The following is an 8,371-nucleotide window of genomic DNA, read 5'->3' as shown; positions in this document are numbered from 1 at the left end:
AATGTGTTGTTTTAATTTGACAGATAACTCCGAGTTGATAGAGTCAAAAGTGCAGAAGTTAAAAAAGGTTCTGTCCCACATTAAGCAAAGGGAAGGGTTCGACTTCTCATGGCTTACTTCTTGGCTTCCTAATTTTTCATGGCTTAAGCAAATTTTCCTATTAATTGTGGCAAGTATGTGTATTTTCTTGATGATCTGTTGTGGGGTACATTGTGTGCCACTGTGTTGTGAGGTACTCAAGAAATCAATTTCTTCCCCCGTTCACCACGTGATGTTTGTAAAATCATCAGTTACAAACCCGATCCAAAATAATCGGGAGGAAGCGAAGAGATTTCTGGAGATGAGAAAGATAGTCGAGGACTATAGCCTCGAAGGGGGGATTTGATAAGCACCCCTTGTTTCAGGGTCACCTGGCTAAACCCCTAGGGACAGAAGTAAGGCTGGAAGCCATGTCTAGCAGAGATCCCCTGAACTTTTACTGTGCATTTTCTACTTCAGGAACAGCTTTGTGTTCTGAAAAAGTATTTTATCTAACCAAGGGCATAGAGTAGGTTGTTTAGGCTGGTGGAGATCGCTTGTTGCTTAGTTGTTTAATTGCTGGCCTCGCTAGAGGAAAAGCTGTATCAACAAAGTTCCGGAGCTGGAAGGGGGGTTACTTGGGGGGGAGCTGGAAGGGGGGTTACTTGCTGGGCTTGCTACACATTTCATCACATCAGCAAGTTTAACCTGTTACGTAGCTATATAAGGCAGACACCCACTGGGGTGTGGGTGCTTGCTTTGCGAACGATTGCCAAGCGCCACTTTCTGCGCAGAAATAAAGATTAAGTTGGATCCTTCACCCCTGTGTGTTTATTGGCACAAGCACACCGGGCACGAACTCACTGTCCTTTGGGGACAACAATAGCATTGTTTGATGTACGAACATGATTCACAAGCTGAAACCAGAGATGTCAAATAGGTATCCCCAGAGTTAAAAACATTCTGACCTTTTGTGGACTTTTTGAGTTTTTTTTACAACAGAAGAATTATTTTCCTTAGTGAAAAACAAGTGAAAATTAAGAGCTGGTCTTTTCTGAGGGATGTCTTGGGTCTAACAAGAAGTGCCCCAATCTTCTAGGAAGACTGAGAACCACTGATCTAAATCCCTCTAAATGTTTTTGTAGAAGCTCAAGGAATACCATATTTGTGATCAAGCTGTCTCCGTTGATGCCATTGTATTATTACCAACATGACTATGACTGCATCACAAACTACCCTGGACCAGACTTATGGTCTACACATGTATTTTGTTGTGCCTAAAATTTAATGTGCATTAACTTAATGTGCGTTAAGGTGATTTAGGCTCGCATCTACATGTGCACGCATTAAAGTGCATTAATGCCATGTATGTGGACTGACGTGGGACTAAAGTTAGTCTCACATCAGTCCATACACAGTGTTAATATGCCTTAACATGCAGTAATGCACTTTAGTTATTCACGCCTGAATTTTATACCTGCAAAAGGCATGAATAGCATAAAATTTAGGCATGAATAGCGTAAAACCACCATTTTTAAGGCACATTAAGAGCATGCACGTGTAGAGGCACACCCTTAATGCAGCTCAAACTGGGCTAAAGCACCTTAAATCACCACATGTAGATGTGCCTATAGGCAGTTTAATCTTTCCTTACGTATGAAAGCTAAGCATAACTCCTAATAGGATTTTTTTGGTGTTGATCTTATATATTTGTCCTTTCCAGGTACAAGTAAAACTTCATAGTCTAAAAAGAAATACCACTGGCTGTGTGTGGATGAAATGAGGGGCATGTGTGCATGGCACTTTAAAGCAGGCTAAATGCTTTTGCAATACTTTAATGGTATCAGTGTTTGCACGCCTCGGCAGCGTATTGCACATTAATTCCAGCTGCTGTAGGAAATTCAGCAATGTAATGCGCCTTAAATGACTGTAGGGGGAGCGGAGGGGGGGGGCGGGGAAATAAAACTTCTCCAAGGAGTTTTACTTTGCTGCCCCTACAGCCATGGAGTGAAGCACCGGGCTCTGTGCAGCTCAGGGTCTCTGCAGGAAGCCCTGCAGGCAGCCTGGCATCAGCCCAGAAAGGCAGGCTCCACCCAAGAAAAGTAGCAAGCCTGATCTTTTTTTTTCCCCCTGGAGCCTGCCTGCCTGCCTGAGCAGCATGGGGACCCTGTGCTTCCCTCTACGGCTGCGGTGCCCCCTGGGACCACCTGAGCCGGGTGCCTGTGGGTGGGTGCCATCTGGTGGGGGGATGCTGCCATCATGGAGGGAAGCACCAGCTCCCTGCCGCAGCCTAGGGACTGTTCCGCCCACTGGAAGCTTGCCCTCCCCTCCCCGCTTCCAGAGAGGCAGGTAAGATGGGGTGTGTGCACAGGGGTTTAATTGACCCTAAATTGAAGTGGTGTTTTTAAAAACCCACCTCTTCAATTTAGGGCCCCTGTTTCATCTACACACACCCTCTATTCTCAAAAAAGAGAATCTATGAGGGAAAACATTTTAATTTGTGAACCTGAAATACTACTCAGCAGCATTCATTCTCCCCCAAATATTTTAAATCAAGGAATCCTACATTCCCTTTAGTGCTTTGAATAGTTGTATCTGTGCTGTCTTAATTATTCTAAGAGTAGACCCTTAAAATATTGATAGTTCTATAATATTCTATTGAAATTGTTTTAGTCTCTAGAATGAAATCTTATGCAGTCTTAAACAGTGATGTTTAATTTGCTTGAAGCCTCATTTGCCTTGTCATATTCTTTGTAACAAATCCCATATATTTAAATTGTGGTCAGTACTGCAATAGCTGGGATAGCTGAGCAGATAGGAAATCAAATATATAAAACATACAAGGCAAACATTATATAGGAATTCTTCTCTGCAAAATCCTATTTCTGCTGGAAGTCTTGTGTTGCACTCTTTGAAAAATTACCATGAATCAGGGATCAGCATCTTCCAAGAAAATCCTCTTAAACAAATTGGTAGATCTGAGACAAGTCAGCAGCCAAAGGACGTACACTTGATCACATTACATAACTTGGCAAACTTGCTGTATTTCAGTATTGCTGCCATGTTTGATGTCTAGTATATTTACAGGAAAAGAAAGTTGTTTTTTCATAATTAAAGCAGGTCTTGCTCCTGCTCCTTATACTGATTTCTTTGACATTAGCTAATCCCATGACAAGTAAAACAGACTGGCCATTTTTCATATATTCCTTAGGGCTGTATTTACAGGAGTGTTTCCAACCTTAGATTCTGTTGTGGGAACCAAAATAGTCAGAGACCTTTCATGAACTCTGTAAATCTAATTTTGATGAAGACTAATATCTAAGGAAATCTCTAAAAATTTTTGAATCCTGATTGGTTGATGAATTAGCCTTGATAGTCAAACCATGGCTCTCAAACCACATCAATTACTGTTTTGCAAATATTATCAACAGTGCTTTCTTTTCCTGCATACATTTGGTAGGTCTTTATTCCAGTTATTAACAGTATTAACTGTTAATAACAGTTATTGAATGTTACTTCAATACGTTCTTTAGTAATCATTCCTGAGTCTGGGGGGCATCTGCAGAATCTGGCGGTGGTGTTGGCAGTGGGGTGGAGCTGCTGAATTCCTACAGACACCATTGGCAGTGGGGGCAGAGTTGGTGAGCATCTGCAGATGCCACCAGCGGTGTCAGCAGTGGGGATGGCCCTGTCAAGGGGGGCACATCGAGCACCCGCGGATGCTGCTGGTGGTGTCTGTTGGGGGAGCCTGGTGGCATCTGTCAGGGATGGCCCTGTCAGGGGGAGCATGTGCCCCCCCCGTACCCATTCTACCAGTCACCTATGACTGGGTTGCAACTAGAGTGGGTTGCAACTATACCAATACAACAAATGCAATTACATTCTTCCTTTTTTTTCTTTTGAACTGGAGGGCTGCAGTTCACCTCATGTTACATGTTGTTGCCCTGTGTCACTGATTGCACATGTGGCTTATGAGACAATCAGAGTTAAATGTTACTAAATTAAGCCTGTGGCGGGCCAGTAGAGGGTGCTCCTGCATTGAGTCACCCACCTCACTGCGCCCAACCACCTTCCAGGTTCCGAGTGCCTCCCTGGGGGCACCTCATGTCTGGCCGACCCCCTTCCTGGACTACACCCACTTGGGGTTAGCTTGGGGTTTCCACTGCCACCACCCAGGGCTGGGCTTGATTCTGGCTCTGTGCACCCTGGGAAACACAGGCCTGGTAGCCCTCGAGGGTGCTTGATTCACTTAAAAACTTGGGATGCTTCCCTCAGTCAGAAGCACAAGTAGTGGTCTCCCCTAGTCAGCCGAACCAAGGGGACCCCCAAGGCATAATCTAGCCCTACTCCCAATAAGTCTCCCACGCTAGGCACAAAGGAGAATGTATTGGTTACAAGGGGTAGGGTTGGAATAGGGTACAGGGTAGAGCAATATCAGAGAAATCCCATAGAGCAAACTCCCATGGCTGGGTAGCCTTTGATCACACATCTGAGTTACTGCAAGCTATATATCTAGTTGGATCTCAGGTAGCTTACTCACAAGTATCATCCAGAGGCAGGTGGAAATTCCCTCTGGAGGCAGGCAGTTCCTTGATCATGAGTTTTGAGAGAGGAAGCAAGCTTCAGATGGTTCAGCTCTTCTCTCCCTCTCTGAGTCTTCCTCATGGCTGCCGCCCCCTCCTCCTGGGCAGTCCTTAACTTATATAGCTCTTGTGACTTCATTTACCTGGTCCAATGGAGGCCAGCACCTGTTGGCTGTCAGCCAGCCAATTTGAAATGCATCACTAGTTGCTGGGCAGACTGGCAGTTCCTAGCTCCCCAGGGAGCCCAAGCCTCTCACCCAGGTATTTGATACCAGTCATGTAGGCAGAGGGAGCAGGTTTCCCCCCTCCCTCAGGAATGTATCCAGCTCAGGTTATCTAAAGAGATAGGGTAAAGGTGTGTATCCTCTGCTGGGCCCATCCTAACCAAATTGTCACAGAGCAGAGTTTTTTTGGAGAAACAGAGGTGGCCTTTTGCCAAAAAGCTGCATTGAAAGAACTGTTCTAACCAACCAGCTATGGCCATTGTTGTCTAGTATCCTATTTCTGACAGTGCTCGGAACTGGATGCTTCAGAGAAGGGTGCCAAGCCCTTCCCCTTATCCCCCCTCCCCATAGGGAGAATTAAGACAGACTGGCATTCTGTCTTCTAAAGAATATAAAAAAACCACACAGTAACAGCTGGGTCCCAAAAGCCATGTTTACCAGCTACCTATGACCATGGAAAGCCTACTCCTGTTCTGACTGACTTCTTATATTTGGAAAATTCAGTACAAATCTTCAAACATTATAACTTTTACATGCAAATAACCCATTATGCACATGCAACATGGTGTTGAGTATTCATACCTGTTTGTGGACACACAAATTCAACATGTATATTTGTATATCTTGTATATTTAAACTGGACTCCTTTTACAAAACTGCATGAACTTTTTGCACCTGATAGTCTGAAGTGGTAGGTCATCATGGCTAATTTTCCAGTTATAGTCTCCTTTCCTTACTCCTTTTGTGTGTCATTCTAATTTATCTTTTTCCATACTGGCTAAGCTATTCAAACACTGATGAAACATATTATCATCTTTCTATTAATTTATGTTTTATATGGATTAAGTCATAAAGCTTTTCATTGGCTTTTTGCAGATCTTAAGCAAAATTTCCACTAACCTAATACTTTGCTCCAATAATGAGTGAAAACTTCTGAGACTCAAAAGAATGAATACACCATCTATTACAAAGGTTTAAATTCAATTTGTTACATATTAAAACCATATTTCAAAATAATTATCAAAATAAAAGCCTATGGCACGGTTTCTGGTACAAAAGACTGGGATGTTATGTGGTTACTGTATCTGCCTTCAAAAGCTTACAAATATCCCTCCCCATCCTAGAAATCAGCTACTGTTCAATGTAAATGTAGTGTTTGTTCAATTGTATGCATCTGTTATTTCTAATGGGGAGGGCCATTCTTCTTACGGGAACAGTGCCATCTGTTCCATTAATTTTTAAAGGGTATTATTCACGTGAACTATCCATATAAGGATGCATTTAATCTAATCCAGTAATGATAGATAAGGACGCAAAAAGCCAGAGCAAGACATGGTCTTCATTGATTAATTATATTAATGCAGAACCTGTACCGTTTTTCTCCTCTTAAGAAGTCAGTTATTATTGATCCTGTTAATAAATGAGATGGAAATTACTATAAGGAGTCTCTGAAACAGCTAAAGAAACAACTATTCCTAGCTTCAAAATATTCAGGTGTACTGATTTTTCTCCTTATTCTTGAACATTGTTCAACATGGATATGACATTTCCCTTTAAGAATTCTCTTAGGATTAAGTTTCAAATAATTTGGCCTTCTGAATAAGGTCTTGACTATAATAAATAAAAGGCCACAATTCTCAGCAATTTGGTTTTGGAACTGATCATATACTTCACTGATGTGTTAAAGCCACTTTTTTAATATTTCAAGGCACCGATCTCCTCTACACAGAGAAGCAGAAAGCCCACAGAGTTGAGGAAGTAGCTAAACTAGATTTACTCCAATGAAACAGATTCATCCAGGTTTTTAAATCTCCATAACTGGAGATCCAATCAACCTATAAGGAAGGTGAAAAAGGCTTTCTATTCTACAGAGCCAGCATCAGGTTCAGATAGGTCAAGAGCCCAGGAATCTGAAGAATAACCAGAAATAAAAAGAAGGCTACGGCTGTTTAGGAAGCTGGCTTTTGTTAAGTCAGATAACAACAGGGTTGACTTACTACTGTGTGTGGTATGGTGGCTGGGGGCTCTCTTGTAACATGCTGCATAACCTTTCATTTTTATTGTACATAAAAATGCACCTTATTTGGTTAAATTTTTTAGGCTTTCCATTTGTTTTGGTGTCTTTTCCTGATGGTTGGAAATTCCCCCCCCATTTTGAATCCTGCCGTATTTTAGGCATTTTCAATGGGAATTTTGCCAGAACAAAGACAACAGTAATTAGCTCATTGGTTATATGTATTCATAATTATACAAACTGGGAAATAACATGGGCTATCACTTGTTCTTGATTGATTCATGATTCATTACAATCAGAAAATCCTCATTCTTGTTGCGGTACTTAGTCTAACACTTCTTCAGCACTGTACTGACGTAATGGCATCATACAACTGCTAATGAGATTGAATCTAGGAACAAATACAATAGCCTTAATGGGCCTCTTTGGAGTGATTAGTTCTTTGTTAAATGGAAAAGACTGCTCCAGTTGGGCAGATGTGTCTATTCTAAATCAATTTACTCCTGATCTAGTCGGTAAATAAGAGCCTGACAAATTGGGCACAAGTATACAGTTAATATTTCAAATTAAGCACACTTAAAATTAAATATGGCATGAGCTCTGAAGTACCTGGAAATACAGTATCTTGGTAAAGGGGAAATCAGGGCAGTCCAAACTATGTGCAGTAAGCCTGTGTGAAGCGGCTAGTATTCGCTTTGGATTCGGATTCGGCTGATTTGGGGGACAGTGATTCGATTCAGTGGTTCAAATCACTGTCCTGAATTGAGTTGGATGAATCTGATTCAGAGATTCAGCTGCTGCTGAATCAGCCGAATCTCCAAATCACACAGGCCCCATCCCTCGCCTGCCCCAGCTCCTGGCTCTTTGAAAAAAATAAAGCCCCCATTCACCGGCTGCTGCCAGGCAGGGGGGCGATCCCCACTGCCCCCCCACTGCCTTGTGCTGCATGGGGGACTCTTCTGTGAGCCCCCAGAAGACCTGAGGCCACTGCAGCAGCCAGTGAATCTTGGGCGTTTTTTTTCTATAAAGGGCCGGGAGCTGGGGCCATGGTGGGGAGCTGGGACAGTGGGCAGGGCTCAGGGGGCTCATGGCAGAGCCCTCCACATGGCATGGGGCAGCAGGGATCACCCCCCTGCCTGGCAGCACCCAGTGAGTGAGGGCTTTTTTTTTAAACATCTAGAAGCTGGGGCAGGCGGGGCAGTCATGGGGGAGCTGGGGGAGTGGATGGGGGCTGGGGCTTGGCAGGGGTCCCCCATGGTCCCCTCCCCCTCTTCCAGCCTTCCCTCCTCCGCCCCCTACTTACCAGCACAGAATCTGGGTCCAGCTCCCTGCTGCAGCCAGCGGGGCTGCCCAAATCACCGAAGCTCTCCAAATCTTTTCTGAATTGATTTGGAGAGCTTTGAATTTATTTGGACCTTTCAAATGGTCCCCTGATTCGATTCAGATTTGGAGATTAGGCCACCGAATTGGGCCAAATTTCCTCTGAATCGAATCAGCACCCAAAACTTTGCACAGCCCTAATGTGCAGTAAC

The sequence above is a fragment of the Alligator sinensis genome, unplaced genomic scaffold (genome assembly GCF_000455745.1).
Source record: "Alligator sinensis unplaced genomic scaffold, ASM45574v1 scaffold1052_1, whole genome shotgun sequence".
NCBI lineage: Eukaryota > Metazoa > Chordata > Crocodylia > Alligatoridae > Alligator > Alligator sinensis.
Note: the sequence above shows the minus strand (reverse complement) of the source record.